Here is a 19,119-nt window from a genome sequence, read left to right as displayed (position 1 = left end):
GGTATGAATGCTCCCCACCATACACCTTGTACACGTATGGCTCCGCATACATCATACACACACCGTTCCGCTTTTTATGCCTCGTACACACACAGCTCCGTTCTGTACACCTCGCACACACGGCTCCACTCCGTAAACCTCGTACACATGCGGCTCTGCTCCGTACACCTTGTACACATGTGGCCACACTCTGTAAACCTTGTACACAAATGGCTCCACTCCGTAAACCTTGTACACATGTGGCTTTGCTCCATACACCTCGTACACACGCGATTCCGCTCCATAAACCTCACACACACACGCGGCTCCGCTCCATACACCTCGTACATGTGTAGCTCTGCTCCGTACACCTCGCACATGCGCTGCTCTGTACACCTCGCAGACGTGCTGCTCTGCTCCGTACACGTGCTGTTCCACTCCATACACACGGCTCCACTCCATACACACAGCTCCGTACACTCGCGGCTCCGCTCCTTACACCTCCTACACACGTGGCTCCGCTCCGTACACCTCGCACACACACAGCTCTGATCGGTACACCCCACTCACTCGCGACGCTGCTCCGTACACCTCGTACCCACACACACATCCGCTCCATGTAGACACACAGCTCCACTCTGTACACATTTCTGCTCCGTACACCTCGCTCACGTGCAGCTCTGCTCAGTACACCTTGTACACACACATGGCTCCACTCCATACACACGCGGCTCTGCTCCTTACACCTCGCACACACGCGGCTCCACTCCGTACACACACAGCTCCACTCCGTACACATCTCTGCTCCATACACCTCGTACACACACGGCTCTGCTCCGTACACACACAGCGCTCCGCTCCGTACACATCTCTGCTCCGTACACCTCCCACACGCGCGGCTCCGCTCCATAGACCTTGTACACACACAGCTCCGCTCCGTACACCTTGTACACACACACGGCTCCACTCCGTACACGTGCGGCTCTGCTCCGTACACCTCGTACACGTGCAGCTCTGCTCCGTGCACCTCCCACACACGCGGCTCTGCTCCTTACACCTCGTACACATGCGGCTCCGCTCCGTACACGTGCAGCTCTGCTCAGTACACCTTGTACACACACATGGCTCCGCTCCGTACACACGCGGCTCTGCTCCTTACACCTCATACACACGCAGCTCCGCTTCGTACACCTCGCACACGCGGCTCCGCTCCGTACACCCCACACACTCGCGGCTCTGCTCTGTACACCTCGTACACACACACGGCTCGGCTCCGTGTACACACACAGCTCCACTCCGTACACACACACGGCTCCACTCCGTACACACACACAGCTCCACTCCGTACACATCTCTGCTCCGTACAAGTGCAGCTCCGCTCTGTACACCTTGTACACCCACATGGCTCCGCTCCTTACACCTCTTACACATGCGGCTCCGCTCTCTACACCTCTTACACACACGGCTCCACTCCTTACACCTCGTACATTCACGGCTCCGCTCCGTACACCTCGCACACACACGACTACGCTCCGTACACCTCACACACTAGCGGGTCTGCTCCGTACACCTCGTACACACACACTGCTCCGCTCTGTACACCTTGTACACACACACGGCTCCGCTCCTTACACCTCTTACACACGCGGCTCCACTCCTTACACCTCTTACACACGCGGCTCCGCTCCTTACACCTCGTACACACGCGGCTCTGCAACTTACACCTCGTACACACACAGCTCCGCTCCGTACACCTCGCACACACAGCTCCGCTCCGTACACCTCACACACTTGCGGCTCTGCTCCGTACACCTCGTACACACACACGGCTCCACTCCATGTACACACACAACTCCACTCCGTACACATCTCTGCTCCGTCCACCTCGTACACACACACAGCTCCACTCCGTACACATCTCTGCTCCGTACACCTCGTACATGTGCAGCTCTGCTCCGTACACCTCACACACTCGCGGCTCTGCTACAACCACCCTGTAAACTCCCCTGACCCCACAAATAAACTTCCCTCATCCAGGATGATGACAGCCAGCACAGACAGCAGAGTCCTGCATAAAACAAGGGCTGATGCGCACAGGACCTGTGATGAGGTCATAGGAGGGGAGGAGTCAGGGGTCACATGATACCCGGAGTGAAGACGCTACAGATGAGGAGAGGAGCGACTACAGGACCTGTGATGAGGTCACTGGAGGGGAGGAGTCAGGGGTCACATGATCAGGGGGCCCTGACTCCTTCCCCTCTGTGATCTCATCAATTACAGTCTCTTGCACGACCGCAGCAGCAGCGTGCAGAGGCTAAATTGTAGGTGCTGCAGGTAGAAGAGCGCATAATGCCGCCCCTGCTGCCTGCTGCTTCAGCACCTGGCTCAACTTGCCTTATTATAGCTGTGGCTCTACATCTCGGCATCCAAAGCTATGGCTCTGCCTTGCTCTGGGTGAGGCTCCCCTTCGCTCATGGTACCATTTCTTCCAGGTACCGCATTCTCTCCAGTGAGCATGACCTTCGGAGGGGTAAGCGAATCTTTGCTGTTGGCAGTTTCGTGTACGACAACTCCTTGACAGGTGTCCCATTTTTCCACAAGTCCAACACTCACTTCTGTGCCTGTCTGGTGGGTGATTCCGTCTGGATCATCGTCCTCCAGGAGTAATCGCTCTTCTTCCCACGATACGGGATTAAACTCTGGGGCTGCTGCTGAAGTTTCTCTTAAGTTCTGTATCTCTCCTATAACTTCTATTTCTTTCCATAAGTTATCCCGGGGTATAGGATTGGTCTCCAGGGTAGCAGCGAGGGCTTTCTTTAGGCTCCCTATTTCTGCCCTCATTTTCCGCATTCCTGCTGTAATTCGCGGGACCACTCCGGCTCTTCCTCGTTCGAGGTGCAGTACAGACCAAAAGTTTGGACACACCTTCTAATTCAAAGAGTTTCTTTATTTTCATGACTATGAAAATTGTAGATTTACTCTGAAGGCATCAAAACTGTGAATTAAGACATGTGGAATTATATAATTAACAAAAAAGTGTGAAACAGCTGAAAATACTGTATGTCTTATATTCTAGATTCTTCAAAGTAGCCACATTTTGCTTTGATTACTGCTTTGCACACTCTTGGCATTCTCTTGATGAGCTTCAAGAGGTAGTCTCCGGAAATGGCCTTCCAACAGTCTTGAAGGAGTTCCCAGAGATGCTTAGCACTTGTTGGCCCTTTTGCCTTCACTCTGCGGTCCAGCTCACCCTAAACCATCTCCATTGGGTTCAGGTTTGGTGACTGTGGAGGCCAGGTCATATGGTGTAGCACCCCATCACTCTGCAGCTTGGTCATATAGCCCTTACACAGCGTGGAGATGTGTTTGGGGAAATTGTCCTGTTGAAAAATAAATGATGGTCCAACTAAACACACACCAGATGGAATAGCATGCCGCTGCAAGATGCTGTGGTAGCCATGCTGGTTCAGTATGCCTTAAATTTTGAATAAATTCCCAACAGTGTCACCAGCAAAGCACCCCCACACCATCACACCTCCTCCTCCATGCTTCTCGGTGGGAACCAGGCATGTAGAGTCCATCTGTTCACCTTTTCTGCGTCGCACAAAGACATGGTGGTTGGAACCAAAGATCTCAGATTTGGACTCATCAGACCAAAGCACAGATTTCCACTGGTCTAATGTCCATTCATTGTGTTCTTTAGCCCAAACAAGACTCTTCTGCTTGTTGCCTGTCCTTAGCAGTGGTTTCCTAGCAGCTATTTTACCATGAAGGCCTGCTGCACAAAGTCTCCTCTTAACAGTTGTTGTAGAGAAGTGTCTGCTGCTAGAATTCTGTGTGGCATTGACCTGGTCTCTAATCTGAGCTGCTATTAACATGCGATTTCTGAGGCTCGTGACTCGGATGAACTTATCCTCCACAGCCGAGGTGACTCTTGGTCTTCCTTTCCTGGGGAGGTCCTCATGTGATCCAGTTTCTTTGTAGCGCTTGATGGTTTTTGCCACTGCACTTGGGGACACGTTTAAAGTTTTCCCAATTTTTCAGACTGACTGACCTTCATTTCTTAAAGTAATGATGGCCACTCGTTTTTCTTTACTTAGCTGCTTTTTTCTTGCCATAATACAAATTCTAACAGTCTATTCAGTAGGACTATCAGCTGTGTATCCTCCAGACATCTGCACAACACAACTGATGGTCCCAACCCCATTTATAAGGCAAGAAATCACACTTATTAAACCTGACAGGGCACACCTGTGAAGTGAAAACAATTTCCGGTGACTACCTCTTGAAGCTCATCAAAAGAATGCCAAGAGTGTGCAAAGCAGTAATCAAAGCAAAAGGTGGCTACTTTGAAGAACCTAGAATATATGACATATTTTCAGTTGTTTCACACTTTTTTGTTAATTATATAATTCCACATGTGTTAATTCATAGTTTTGATGCCTTCAGAGTGAATCTACAATTTTCATAGTCATGAAAATAGAGAAAACTCTGAATGAGAAGGTGTGTCCAAACTTTTGGTCTGTACTGTAGGTACTTCGCGGCTCCAAACCATCCCTGCCATGGGTACAGTCCCTTGCTCCTGCTCTCTTATGCGCGCTTCCGCCCCAATTTCTGCAAAAGTCAGACACGGTCTAGCACTCAGGCGCTATCGCAAAGCTTGCTTAACCAGCGCATCTCTAAAGCCTGCCACTAACTGGTCCCTCGGAATTATATCAGGAGGCCCTACGCCTACGTCATCCCACTTAGCAATCGCAGCGTGGATCTCCTGTAGCGTGTTTATGTATTGGGTTACGGACTCCCCCTCCCTTTGGACACAGCTAAACAAACGCATGCGCAATTCTTCAACGTCAGTGGGATCCCCATACATCTCCTCTAGGATCTGTAACACCTTGGTAGAGGCCTCTCACTCATGCGGGGGCCGGAACATAACAGAGCACCTCGCCTCTCCATCAAGGGCCATCATGGCAATTTCTGCCTGCATTGCAGGGTTCATGGGGTGCATTCTCAACATGCCCTTTACTCGCTCAGTCCAGTCTCATAATAGAGTGTTGATCCCTGTAAATTTTGAGAGGTTGCTCAACATTGTCCCCAGTCAGATGCTGGCCCTTGGGGCACCCCCAACCACTTGATCTGTCTCCTGGGTCCTGTGGACTGCATCCTGCTGACTATGCGAAGCGTGAGCAGGTTGCGGGATGCAGTGACGGAAGGCAGAGCAAGGGTTAATAACTTTACTTTAACAGGGGGATACTCCACGCAGGGAGGTAAACAGTTAAATGAGAAAATAAACGGTTCAATTTGCAAAGGATATGCAGAGTTAAGGAACAATGAATCAGGTAAGGGCAGTTCTTGTGAACCACTTAATGTGTCAGAAGTTCCTCAGACTGTGACTCCTGCTGGGAAGTCAATAGTGCGGTGCTTATCCAGGAAGGTCCTGTTGGGAACGAGGATCTGTCTTCTGGCGGCAGTGGTCGGTCTCCGGTACCTTCCACTGAGCCCCTAGCCCATAAGTTGATGCGCCGAGTCAATTAAGGCCGCAGCGCTGTCCGGGTCCAATGTAGACTGGCAACTATTAACTGGCAAATCAGGGTGCAAGTGTCTGTCCCGTACCCAGTTTCTCTTATATGAAAACCTCAAAAAGAGGAAAACATCCTCCAAAAAATTCAGATACAAACCAGACAGGCCTAAATGCATCTGCACTAATACAGGGTGCAGCGGACCCAAGTAAAATGGCAGCTGCACAGGTGCATAAATACCAAATGAAACAGCCAGCCTACAATCAGGGATTGGCCGTGTGGTACACCAGGGCAGAAGAAATAATCCGCATGTGGCAGTGTTCACACAGGGAATGCAGGGCTTCTGGTTCACAACCTCTTAGTAACACCATATAGGGGGGCTGCCCAGTGCCAACTAGAATGCATCCCGTGTGAACAGAGGCCACAAGTTTGCAGAACCATTTGGGCCCAACTGCACCCTGAAAGAAATATAAAAAGTGCACAAAAAACATATCAATATATGTAAGGTATTGGTTGATATTAAGGCCTTAATTCGGAAGCTGGCAAACTGCGTCAAAGTTCCTTACACTTGCCAGTCCTACTCTAACATGAAAATCTCAAAAAGAGGAAAAAATCCTCCAAAAAATTCAGATACAAACCAGACAGGCCTAAATGCATCTGCACTAATACAGGGTGCAGCGGACCCAAGTAAAATGGCAGCTGCACAGGTGCATAAATACCAAATGAAACAGCCAGCCTAAAATCAGGGATTGGCCGTGTGGTACACCAGTGCAGAAGAAATAATCCGCATGTGGCAGTGTTCAAACAGTATTGATGCACCTGTGCAGCTGCCATTTTACTTGGGTCCGCTGCACCCTGTATTAGTGCAGATGCATTTAGGCCTGTCTGGTTTGTACCAGTTTCTCTTATGTGGCACACGAGCTGTGCTCACGGACAATGAACGTATGGCACCTTGCTCGCTGGTAGTCACTGGGTATCCTGCTCCTCTCTCTCAAGTCCCCGCGGGTCTCTGACTAAACACCCCCTGTTCCAGGGGTCTGTCCGGTCACCTATTCCTTCCCCCAGGAAACAGGGAAGGCATCCTCAACAGTTCCTGTCCCGGCAAGCAGGTACCCGCAGCCCGGTCTTCTCCCTTACATAACCAACAGCTGACACATGCTGCCTTTAGTTCGGGCAGAACTAGTCTAATAACAGGTTCCCCATAAATAACCTATCTACAGTCTGTTCAGGGAGCTCCTCTCCTGATGCCCCTACATATTTGCTGATCCCTTCCCAGGACACCTATTCACATTCTTCTGCCAGGTTTCCCCACGGAGTACAAGTAAGGCTGTGTTCACATAACGTTATGGCAGTCCGTTTAACGGATTGCGTTACACCGTGGCATTAACGCGATGTAACGCAATCGCCTAACGTGATCAGAAAAATGAGTAGCGTTAGCGCAGTCATTTAATGAATGCGTTGAACAGACTGCTCAAACGCAATATGAACCTATCCTTATTTTTTGCTCACCAGTGTCTGACACCATGCAACTAGCTCAGGTGCATCTTACAAAAAAAGAATAGTCTTTCACCCCCTTTAACCCCTTTCTGCCATCTGACGTACTATCCCGTCCACGGTACCCGGGCCCGTATGACCGGGGATGGGATAGTACGTCATAGCGATCAGCGGCACTCCGGGGGGGGCGCCACTGATTGAGCCCGGGTGTCAGCTGATTATCACAGCTGACACCCGGTACTATGTGTCAGGGGCAGTCACGGACCACCCCCGGCACATTAACTCCTGGCACACTGCGAACAAACATGATCACAGTGTACCGGGGGATTAGGGAAGAATCATACAGGGAGGGGGCTCCCTGCGTGCTTCCCCGAGACTCTCGGAGCAGCGTGGTGTGCTGCGCTGCTCCAATTGTCTCCTCCTTGCAGGTCCCCGAAGGCCGCGGGGGCCTTCAGTGGCCTGCAGGGAGGCGGCTTCCTCAGTGCCTGCTCAGAGCAGGCACTGAGGAAGCCTGTGCAGCGCCTGTCAGATTGCTGATCTGACACAGGGCACTGCAGAGTGTCAGCGATCTGACACTTTATTTTAATGTCCGACATTGGGACATTATAATAAAGTAAAAAAAAAAAAAAACAAGCGTAAAAAAATTTATAAAAAAATCCAAAATAAATAAAAAAAAATCCCTAATAATTTTTTTTTGTAAATAAAAAAACAAAAACAATAAAAGAACCCATATTTAGTATTGCCGCGTCCGTAACGACCCGCCCTATAAAACTGTTCCACTAGTTAACCCCTTTAGTGATACCCTTAAAAAACAGCGTAGGCAAAAAATAACGCTTTATCATCATACCGCCGAACAAAAAGTACAATAACACGTGATCAAAAAGATGCATATAAATAAACATGGTACCACTGAAAACGTTATCTTGTCCAGCAAAATAGCCGCCACACAGCGTCATCAGCAAAAAATAAAAAAGTAATAGCTCGCAGAATAAAGGGATGCAAAAATAATTATTTTTATATAAAATTGTTTTTATTGTATAAAAGCGTCAAAACATAAAAATAGACATAAATGAGGTATCGCTGTAATCGCACTGACCCGAAGAATAAAACCGCTTTATCAATTTTACCACACGCGGAACGGTGTAAATGCAGCCACCGAAGAAATTCATGAAATACTGGTTTTTGTTGATTCTGCGTCCCAAAAATCGCAATAAAAAGCTATCAAAAAGTGTCACATGCCCGAAAATGATACCAATAAAAATGTTAACTCGTCCCGCAAAAAATAAGACCTCACATGACTCTGTGGGTCAAAATATGGAAAAATTATAGCTCTCAAAATGTGGTGATGCAAAAACTATTTTTACAGTAAAAAGCGTCTTTTAGCCTATGACAGCTGCCAAACATAAAAAAAAACGCTAAAAATAGTAAATCTAACCCCCCTTTATCACCCCCTTAGTTAGGGAAAAATAATAACATTTTAAAAAATGTATTTATTTCCTTTTTTCTCATTAGGGTTACGGCAAGGGCTAGGGCTGAGATTAGGGTTAGGGGTGTGTTGGGGTTAGGGTTGGAGTTAGAATTGGGGGGTTTCCACTGCTTAGGCACATCAGGGGCTCTCCAAACTCAACATGGCGTCTGATCTACATTCCAGCCAATTCTGCTTTGAAAAAGTCAAACGGTGCTCCTTCCCTTCCAAGCTCTGCCATGCGCCCAAACACATATGGGGTATCAGCCTACTCAGGACAAATCGCAGAGCAACTTTTGGGGTTCAATTTCTCCTGTTACCCTTGGGAAAATAAAAAATTGATGGCAAAAATATCATCTTTGTGGAAAAAATATTGTTATGGCTCTACGTTATAAACTTCTGTGAAGCACTTGGGGGTTCAAAGTGCTCACCACACATCTAGATAAGTTCCGTGGGGGGGGTCTAGTTTCCAAAATGAGGTCACTTGTGGGGGGGTTTCCACAGTTTAGGCACATCAGGGGCTCTCCAAAGGCAACATGACACCCGCAGACCATTCCATCAAAGTCTGAATTTCAAAACGTCACTACTTCCATTCCGAGCCCCGACGTGTCCCCATACAGTAGTTTTCTCCCACATATTAGATATCAGCGTACTCAGGACAAATTGGACAACAACTTTTGGGGTCAAATTTTTCCTGTTACCCTTGGGAAAATAAAAAAATGGGGACTAAAAGATCATGTTTGTGGAAAAATATGATTTTTTTATTTTCACACCCGGGCGTTATGAACTTCTGTGAAGCCTTTCGGGGTTCAAAGTGCTCAGCACACATCTACAAACGTTCTTTGGGGGGGTCTATTTTCCAAAATGGTGTCATTTGTAGGGGGTTTCCACTGTTTAGGCACATCAGGAGCTTTCCAAACTCGGCATGGAGTCCGATCTCAATTACAGCCAAAAAAGTCAAATGGCGCTGCTTCCCTTCCGAGCTCTGCCATGCACACAAAGAGTGATTTACCCCCTCATATGGGGTATCATTATACTCAGGACAAATTGCACAATATCTTTTGGGGGTCCCGTTACCCTTAGGAAAATAAAAATTGGGGGGTGAAAAGATAATTTTTGTGGAAAAAAATATGATTTTTTTAATTGTACGGCTGTAAGTTATAAACTTCTGTGAAGCCCTTGGGGGTTCAAAGTTCTCACCACACATCTAGATAAGTTCCTTGGGGGTCTGGTTTCCAAAATGGTGTCATTTGTGGGGCATTTCCATTGTTTAGGCACATCAGGGGCTTTCCAAACGCAACATGGCATCCGATCTCAATTCCAGACAAAAAGGTCAAATGGCGCTGCTTCCCTTCTGAGCTCTGCCATGCGCCCAAATAGTCATTTACCCCAACATATGGGGTATCTGCGTACTCAGGACAAATTGCATAATAACTTTTGGGGTCCTGTTACCCTTGGGAAAATAAAAATTGGGGGTAAAAAGATCATTTTTGTGGAAAAAATATGATTTTTTAATTGTACGGCTGTACGTTAAAACTTCTGTGAAGCCCATGGGGGTTCAAAGTTCTCACCACATATCTAGATAAGTTCCTTGGGGGGTCTAGTTTCCAAAATGGGGTCACTTGTGGGGGGGATTCCACTGTTTAGGCACATCAGGGGCTCTCCAAATGTGTCATGGTGTCCAATCTGAATTGCAGCTAATTTTGCATTGAAAAAGTCAAACGGCGTTCCTTCCCTTCTGAGCTCTAATATGCGCCGAAACAGTGGTTCCCCCCCATCAGGTATCAGCGTACTCAGGACAAATTGCACAATAACTTTTGCAGTCCAATTTCTCCTGTTACCCTTGGTAAAATAGAAAAAATTGTACCTGAAGTAATTTTTTTGTGAAAAAAAGTTAAATGTTCAATTTTTTTAAAACATTCAAAAAATTCCTGTGAAGCAACTGAAGGGTTCATAAACTTCTTGAATGTGGTTTTAAGCTTGAGGGGTGCAGTTTTTAGAATGGTATCACTTTTGGGTATTTTCTATCATATAGACCCCTCAAAGTGACTTCAAATGTGATGTGGTCCTTAAAAAAATGGTGTTGTAAAAATGAGAAATCGCTGGTCAACTTTTAACCCTTATAACTTCCTAAAAAAAATTTTGGTTCCAAAATTGTGCTGATGTAAAGTAAATATGTGGGAAATGTTACTTATTAAGTTTTGTGTGCCGTATCTCTGTGATTTAATGGCATAAAAATTCAAAGTTGGAAAATTGCGAAATGTTGAAAATGTTCGCCAAATTTCTGTTTTTTTCACAAATAAACGCAAGTTATATGAATTAAATTTTACCACTAACATGAAGTACAGTATGTCACGAGAAAACGATGTCAGAATCACTGGGATCCATTGAAGCATTCCAGAGTTATTGCCTCATAAAGGGACAGTGGTCAGAATTGTAAAAATTGGCCCGGTCATTAACGTGCAAACCACCCTTGGGGGTAAAGGGGTTAAACCAGTTACAATGATAGTAAAGTTCTCGAAAGTTGGGTATTTCAATTTTTATTATTATGGATGATCAGTTACATTATTAAAATAATTTAATTAAGAGAAAAAAGAAGGAATAGGAGAAAGTATTTCTGCCTCTATAGTTTGAAAAGTCTAATGGATTTAGCTTCCTGTATAAAATGTAATACCTACATATTATCTACAAAAGCATTAATAACAGCAGAGATGTTAAGGTACTGTCACACTTAGCGATGCACCAGCGATCCCGACCAGCGATATGACACAGTCAGGATCGCTGGTGCATCGCTAAGTGGTCGCTAGTGAGCTGCCACACAGGCAGATCTCACCAGCGACATAGCAGCGGTCGGTGGTCGCTACTTACCTGTCAAACGAGGCAATCCTGACGTCCTCCCGCCCGCGTCCACGCGTCGCTCGTCGGTGCCACAGCAAGCCCAGCAGGAAGCTGACGACGAGAAACGGTCCAGGACGTTCTCGCGCGATCAGCGATAACCAGCGGGGGAGCGGTCGGAGGAAAGTATCAGGCTTAGCGATATCGCTAGCAATATCGCTATAACGTCACAAAAACCAGTGACGTTATAGCGATATTGCTAGCGATATCGCTTAGTGTGACAGGCCCTTTAGAGTCTAATTAACAAGATAGAATGCAAATCCTTATGCAAATAGCCAGATCAGAGTAAATAAACAGGAGATTGTGGGGTCTATTGGCACCTGGAGATAACATTCAGAGATTATGGGTGTTACTAGCAAACTATAAATGGAATCAGAAAAGACCATGGTGCAAACTGACTTAAGCCCTGCCGCACATAGTGAGATCGCTAGCGAGACTGCTAATACGTCACCGATTTTGTGACGCAACAGCGATCTTGCCTGCGATCTCGCTACATGTGACACGCAGCGGCGACCGACCCCCTGCTGGATATCGCTGATTGTGCAGGAATGTCCTGGGACATTTTTTCATCGTCTGCGTCCCGCTGGCCAGTACGCATCGCTGTGTTTGATCGCTGGATAGTTTCTGCGTTGCTGAAGAGATCTGCCAGTTTGGCAGCGCACCAGAGATCCCTACCAGGTCGTATCATTGTCGGGATCGCTGGTGAGTCGCTAAGTGAAACGGGACCCTTATGCCTGGCTTTCACAGATTTTCCTGCACCTCTACCATTTTTCATATTGCAAAAGATGCGCCAAGCAGTTTCTTGACACTTAGGCCAAGTTCCCACAATGTGTTTTTGACATTTTGTTGCACAAAAAAGCAGCATCTTACAATTGCAGCAAAGTGGATGGGATTTATAGAAATCTTTTGCCCACTGTTTTTTTTTATCCAGCGTATACTGACCTGTGGTGCATGTTTCAAATCTGGAACATGTCAATTTCTCTTGTGGGTACGCCAAGGTTTATGCTCAGATTCTCCCTATAGAATTAGAAACAAAGAGATCAGAGCAATAATCATCACAAGAACTGAAGGGCCCCGTCACACATAGCGATCTCGCTAGCGAGATCGCTGCTGAGTCACAAGTTTTGTGACACAACAGCGATCTCACCAGCGAGATCGCGGTGTGTGACAGCGATCAGCAACCGGCCCCCTGCCGGTATCGCTGCAAGAAACCTCTGGACATTTCTTTCGTCGCTGATCTCCCGCTGGCCAGCACGCATCGCTGCGTGTGACAGGCGGGAGACCAGCGCTCTGCTGGTAACTAACGTACACATCGGGTATCTAAGGGACGCACGTCCCTTGGATACCCGATGTGTACGTTAGTTACCAGCTCCCCGCATCAGCACGCTGGTAACAAACGAACACAGCGACACCGCGCGCTCGGCGTCGCTGTGCTGATCGCTGGTGAAGCCGTCTGTGTGACAGCTCACCAGCGATCACATAGCGACTTACCAGCGATACTGACACGCTGATATCGTTGTCGGGATCGCTGGTAAGTCGCTATGTGTGACTCCAGCTATATACAGGGCCAAATAGCCACATGGGGAGATATCATAAGGCCCCCGGCGCCTGCGCAGTAAGCTTTGCCCGACTGTGGGCGAAGCATATAATCGCTATAACGCAAGCGCCGGTATTTTCCAGCGCGGTCTATGCCCCGGAAGTCTTCACATGCAGGACACATTATCACTAAATATAGGTGACAGATTCTCTTTAACCCCTTTCCTACATTGGACGTAATATGTGTCCATGTGACCTGGGACCTAAGTCCCAAGGACGGAATATTACGTCACAGGCGATCAGCGGCGCTCACGGGGGGAGCGCAGCTGATTGCGGCCGGGTGTCAGCTGATTATCACAGCTGACACCCGGCACTGTGTGTCAGTGGTGGTCACGAACCGCCCCCCCGGCACATTAACCCCTGGCACACTGAGATCAAACATGATCGCAGTGTACCGGGGGCATAGGAGAGAAGCGCGCAGGGAGGGGGCTCCCTCCGTGCTTCCCTGCGACCCCTGGAGCAACGCGATGTGCTGCGTCGCTCCGGAAGTCCTACTCCCTGCTGCAGGCCCCCGGATCTAATATGGTCGCGGGGTCCTGCAGGGAGACGTCTACCTCATTGCCTGCTAAGAGCAGGCAGGAGGAAGCCTGCAGCAGCGCCTGTCAGATCGGTGATCTGACAAAGACAATGATGTCCCCCCTGGGACAATATAATAAAGTAAAAAAAAAGAAACACGTGTAAAAATAATTTTAAAAAATCACAAATTTAGTATTGCCATGTCCGTAACGACCCGCCCTACAAAACTATCCACCTGGTTAACCCCTTTAGTGAGCCCCTTAAAAAAAAAAAACCCAAGCAAAAACAATACTTTATTATCATACCACCGAACAAAAAGTGCAATAACGCACGATCAAAAAGACGGATATGAATAAACATGGTACCGCTAAAAAAGTCATCTTGTCCCGCAAAAAATGAGCTGCTATACATCATCATCAGCGAAAAAATAAAAAGGTATAGCTCCCAGAATAAAGTGATGCAAAAATAATTATTTTTTATATAAAATTGTTTTTATTGCATAAAAGCGACAAAACGTAAAAAAAGACATAAATGAGGTATTGCTGTAATCGTACTGACCCGAAGAATAAAGCTCCTCCATTAGGAAAGCCTTCATTGTATCATATATATTATATATCTAACAAGAGAGAATACTATATAATAAAGACAGGGGGCGCTATAAAGCATCAGGAAGTTAATTTATTTCAGTTCTTCAATGCAAAAAATGAAACTCATATATAGAGTCATCACAAACAGAGTGATCTATTTCAAGTGTTTATTTCTGTTAATGATGATGATTATGGCTTACAGCCACTGAAAACCCCAAAAGTCATTATCTCAGTAAATTAGAATAATTAACAAAAAGCACCAGCAAAGGCTTGCTAAGTGTTTAAAAAGGTCCCTTTAGTCTGTTTCAGTAGGCTCCACAATCATGGGGAAGACTGTCTATTTTCTGTGAAAAAAAGGCGCTTTTTCGGGAAGGTTCTAGGCGGAATCTTCCTGAAAAAGACTCCATGTGCACATACCCTAAAGGCCACATGCACACATTCAGTATTTGGTGAGTTTTTTACCTCAGTATCTGTAAGCCAAAACCAGAAGTGGGTGATAAATCCAGAAGTGGTGACATGTTTCTATTATACTTTTCCTCTGATTGTTCCCCTCCTGGTTTTGCCTTATGAATACTGAGGTAAAATACTGACCAAATACTAAGCGTGTGCACGTGGCCTAAGGCTGGCATAATTTCTCTACATTTCATGTTCAATGTACAGACTATGATTTCCAAACCAGCAATGGGTCTTCTGTCCCAAAGTAACTTGATAGGAACGTATGAAGCTCTTTGCTGAGGTCAGTAGACCTACTTCAGGTTCAGTCTTCAGGATTCATACACAGACTGTGAAATGGAGATGCATGAAGCTGGCCTAAGAAAGCATATCTGTAACATCTACATTTGAAATTGCCTATATTACCTCTGTATATGTTGCTAGGCGGTGTCACACTGTCATTGCGGTCAATGCAACGTGACAGGAAAAGTCCTATCAAATGATTTTTGAGACTTGTGGAGCTGTCCAGGCAGAGGGCTTGTAGGTACAGTTGTTACGTAAAGTATTCAGACCCCTTTAAATTTTTCACTCTGTTTCATTGCAGCCATTTGGTAAATTAAAAAAAGTTCATTTTTTTCTCATTAATGTACACTCTGCACCCCATCTTGACTGAAAAAAACAGAAATGTAGAAATTTTTGCAAATGTATTAAAAAAGAAAAACAAATATCACATGGTCATAAGTATTTAGACCCTTTGCTCAGACACTCATATTTAAGTCACATGCTGTCCATTTCCTTGTGATCCTCTTTGAGATGGTTCCTCTTCTTCATTGGAGTCCAGCTGCGCTTAAATATATAGGACTTCATTTGTAAAGGCACACACCAGTCAATATAAGACCTCACAGCTCACAGTGCATGTCAGACCAAATGAGAATTACGAGGTCAAAGGAACTGGCCAAAGAGCGCAGAGACAGAACTGTGGTAAGGCATACATCTGGCCAAGGTTGCAAAAGAATTTCTGCAGTACTCAAGGTTCCTAAGAGCATAGTGGCCTCCATAATCCTTAAATGGAAGAAGTTTGGGACCACCTGAATTCTTCCTAGCCCTGGCCGTCCAACCAAACTGAGCAATCGTGGGAGAAGAGCCTTGGTGAGAGAGGTCAAGAAGAACCCCAAGATCACTGTGACTGAGCTCCAAACATGCAGTAGAGAGATGGGAGAAAGTTCCACAAAGTCAACTATCACTGCAGCCCTCCACCAATCGGGTCTTTATGGCAGAGTGGCCCAACAGAAGCCTATCCTCAGTGCCAGACATATGAAAGCCTGCATAGAGCTTGGTAAAAAAAAAAACACATGAAAGACTCCCAGACTATGAGAAATAAGATTCTCTGGTCTGATGAGACGAAAATAGAACTTTTTGGTGATAATTCTAAGGCTACTTTCACACTAGCGTCGTGTGACTTACGTCGCAAGGTGTTGTTTTGGAGAAAAAACGTATCCTGCAAAGTTGCCCGCAGGATGCGTTTTTTCTCCATAGACTTGCATTAGCGACACATTGCGACGTATGGCCACACGTCGCATGCATCGTGCGACGGATGCGTCGTGTTTTGGCGGCCGCAACGCACACAAAAACGTTACATGTAACTTTTTTGTGCGTCGTGTCCGCCATTTTCGACGTGCATGCATGGCCGAAACTCCGCCCCCTCCTCCCTGGACATTACAATGGGGCAGCGGATGAGTTGAAAAACTGCATCCGCTGCCTCCGTTGTGCAAATCTTTCACAATGTGCGTCGGTACGTCGGCCCGACGCATTGCGACGTACGTCACACGATGCTAGTGTGAAAGTAGCCTAAGCGGTATGTGTGGAGAAAACCAGGCACTGCTCATCACTTGCCCAATACAATCCCAACAGTGAAACATGGTGGTGGCAGCATCATGCTATGGAGGTGTTTTCAGCTGCAGGGACAGGATGACTGGTTGCAATTGAAGGAAACATGAATGTTGCCAAGTACAGAGATATTCTAGATGAAAACCTCTTCCAGAGTGCTCTGGACCTCAGACTTGGCCATAGGTTCACCTTTCAACAAGACAATGAACCTACGCACACAGCTAAAATAACAAAGGAGTGGCTTCAGAACAACTCTGTGACCATTCTTGAATGGCCCAGCCAGAGCCCTGACCTAAACGTAATTGAGAATCTCTGGAGAGACAAAATGGCTGTCCACCAACATTCACCATCCAACCTGACAGAACTGGAGAGGATCTGCAAGGAAGAATGGCAGAGGATACCCAAATCGAGGTGTGAAAAACTTGTTGCATCATTCCCAAGAAGACTCATGGCTGTATTAGCTCAAAAGGGTGCTTCTATTCGATGCTGAGAAAAGGGTCTGAATACTTACAGTATGACCATGTGATATTTCAGTTTTTCTTTTTTAATAAATTTGCTAAAATTTCTACATTTCAGTTTTTTTTCAGTCAAGATGGGGTGCAGAGATTTCATTAATGAGAAAAAAAATGAACTTTTTTGAATGTACCAAATGGCTGCAATGAAACAAAGAGTGAAAAATTTAAAGGGGTCGGAATACTTTCTGTACCCACTGTAATACCTTATCATTGTTAATATAATTAACTCCTTGCTGAGATCCTTGGGTGTTAAGGCCCTTTTACATTTAGCGATGCACCAGCGATCCCGACTATGATACGACCCGGTCAGGATCGCTGGTGCATCGCTAAATGATCGCTAGTGAGCTGCCACACAGGCAGATCTCACAGCGATGCAGCAGCGATACAGCGGACGATACTTACCTTTCAGACGCGGCGATCCTGACATCCTCCCGCCCGCTTCCACGCGTCGCTCGTCGGCGCCACAGGAAGCCCAGCAGGAAGCGCCTGACAAGAAATGGAGCTGCGCGATCAACGACAGACAGCGGGGGAGCCGGTCGGAGGTAAGTATCACACATAGCGATATCGCTGCTGCGTCACCAAATCGGTAATGTTTAGCGATATCGCTATTTGTAAAACCCCCTTTACACTATATTTCAGGCCTGATTCACAAGTCCATGTTTAAATGCGTACATGAAAAAATGGTACCAGTATCATCAGTGTTTTTCACGGATGAATAAAGATATTAATTACAAAGCTTCTACTAGGCTGAAAAAAAACATGGACATGTGAATAGCACCATAAATTATAACGGGTATGTGTTTTATCCGTGAAAAAAAATTGTAGAATACATACGTGCAACATGGTTTAGACAACAGTCAGACTTCCAGCAGCCTTGCATTGTTGCCATTTATAAGTAGAGTTGAGCGAAACGAGTCGAAAAAATTCAAAAGTCGGGTTTCATGAAACGAAACCCGACCCTAGGATGAGGTCGGCCACGAGGTCGGCGACTTACGCGCCAAAGTCGCGTTTCAAAAGTTTGTTTTGCGCTCTTTTTCAGCCAATCAGGATCCACGGACACTGTGGGCAACGTGATGACATAGGCATGGGTCACCACCATCTTTCAGAAGGGCATGCAAGTGATTGGCTTGCTTTGGTGGGCGTCACAGGGGGTATAAAAGGGCGTGCACGCCGACCGCCATCTTACTTCTGCCGATCTTAGTATAGGGAGAGGTTGCTGCTGATTCTGTAGGGAGAGCGTTAGGCAGGGAAGAAGACAAAAAAACTGCTTCTGCGGCTAGCGATTTGGCCTGCACAACACACCAGTCACTGTGTGTGCAGTGCAAGGGGAGGCTATATAGTGGTGTATCAGTGGTGTTGGTTGTTGGGCTGCCTTCTAAGGCTTCCTGACATTCCTGCATTGCTGTTTACCCACTGCTCCGCAAACTGCTTTTTTAAAAGAAATCCCAATTTTTTTTTTGTCCTGCTGAGAAGACAAAAAAACTGCTTCTGCTGCTAGCAATTTGGCCTGCACAACACACCAGTCACTGTGTGTGCAGTGCAAGGGGAGGCTATATAGTGGTGTATCAGTGGTGTTGGTTGTTGGGCTGCCTTCTAAGGCTTCCTGACATTCCTGCATTGCTGTTTACCCACTGCTCCGCAAACTGCTTTGTCACATAGCGCTCAAATATTCATTGGGCCTCACACAATCCAAAAGTGTCCAGTGTCCAAAAGTGTGTGCAGAGATTCAAAATCTCCCTTATCCTCTAGTCACTTTGGTCACAGCTGTGCCATCGAGCCTGTCACATAGCGCTCAGATATCAGTGGGCCTCACACAATCCAAAAGTGTCCATCCAGCGTCCAAAAGTGTGTGCAGAGATTCAAAATCTCCCTTATCCTCTAGTCACTTTTGTCACAGCTGTGCCATCGAGCCTGTCACATAGCGCTCAAATATTCATTGGGCCTCACACAATCCAAAAGTGTCCAGTGTCCAAAAGTGTGTGCAGAGATAAAAAATCTCCCTTATCCTCTAGTCACTTTTGTCACAGCTGTGCCATCGAGCCTGTCACATAGCGCTCAGATATCAGTGGGCCTCACACAATCCAAAAGTGTTCAGTGTCCAAAAGTGTGTGCAGAGATTCAAAATCTCCCTTATCCTCTAGTCACTTTTGTCACAGCTGTGCCATCGAGCCTGTCACATAGCGCTCAGATATTCATTGGGCCTCACACAATCCAAAAGTGTCCAGTGTCCAAAAGTG

General features: G+C 46.6%; 1 protein-coding gene across 1 annotated transcript in view; it reads right to left on the bottom strand.

Moving 5' to 3' along the window:
- CSGALNACT1 (chondroitin sulfate N-acetylgalactosaminyltransferase 1) overlaps positions 1-19,119 on the bottom strand; it is a 601,617-nt gene that overhangs the window by 297,543 nt on the left and 284,955 nt on the right. The window contains exon 4 of the mRNA XM_073543233.1: positions 12,292-12,366. The gene's annotated coding sequence lies outside the window, so the exon portion shown is untranslated. The remainder of the gene's footprint in view (positions 1-12,291; positions 12,367-19,119) is intronic.

Source organism: Dendrobates tinctorius, unplaced genomic scaffold, assembly GCF_039654945.1.
Source record: "Dendrobates tinctorius isolate UK_male_01 unplaced genomic scaffold, ASM3965494v1 ptg000011l, whole genome shotgun sequence".
NCBI classification, from domain to species: Eukaryota; Metazoa; Chordata; class Amphibia; order Anura; family Dendrobatidae; genus Dendrobates; species Dendrobates tinctorius.
The sequence above is the reverse complement of the archived record's forward strand: the minus strand, read 5'-3'. Positions and strand labels throughout refer to the sequence as shown.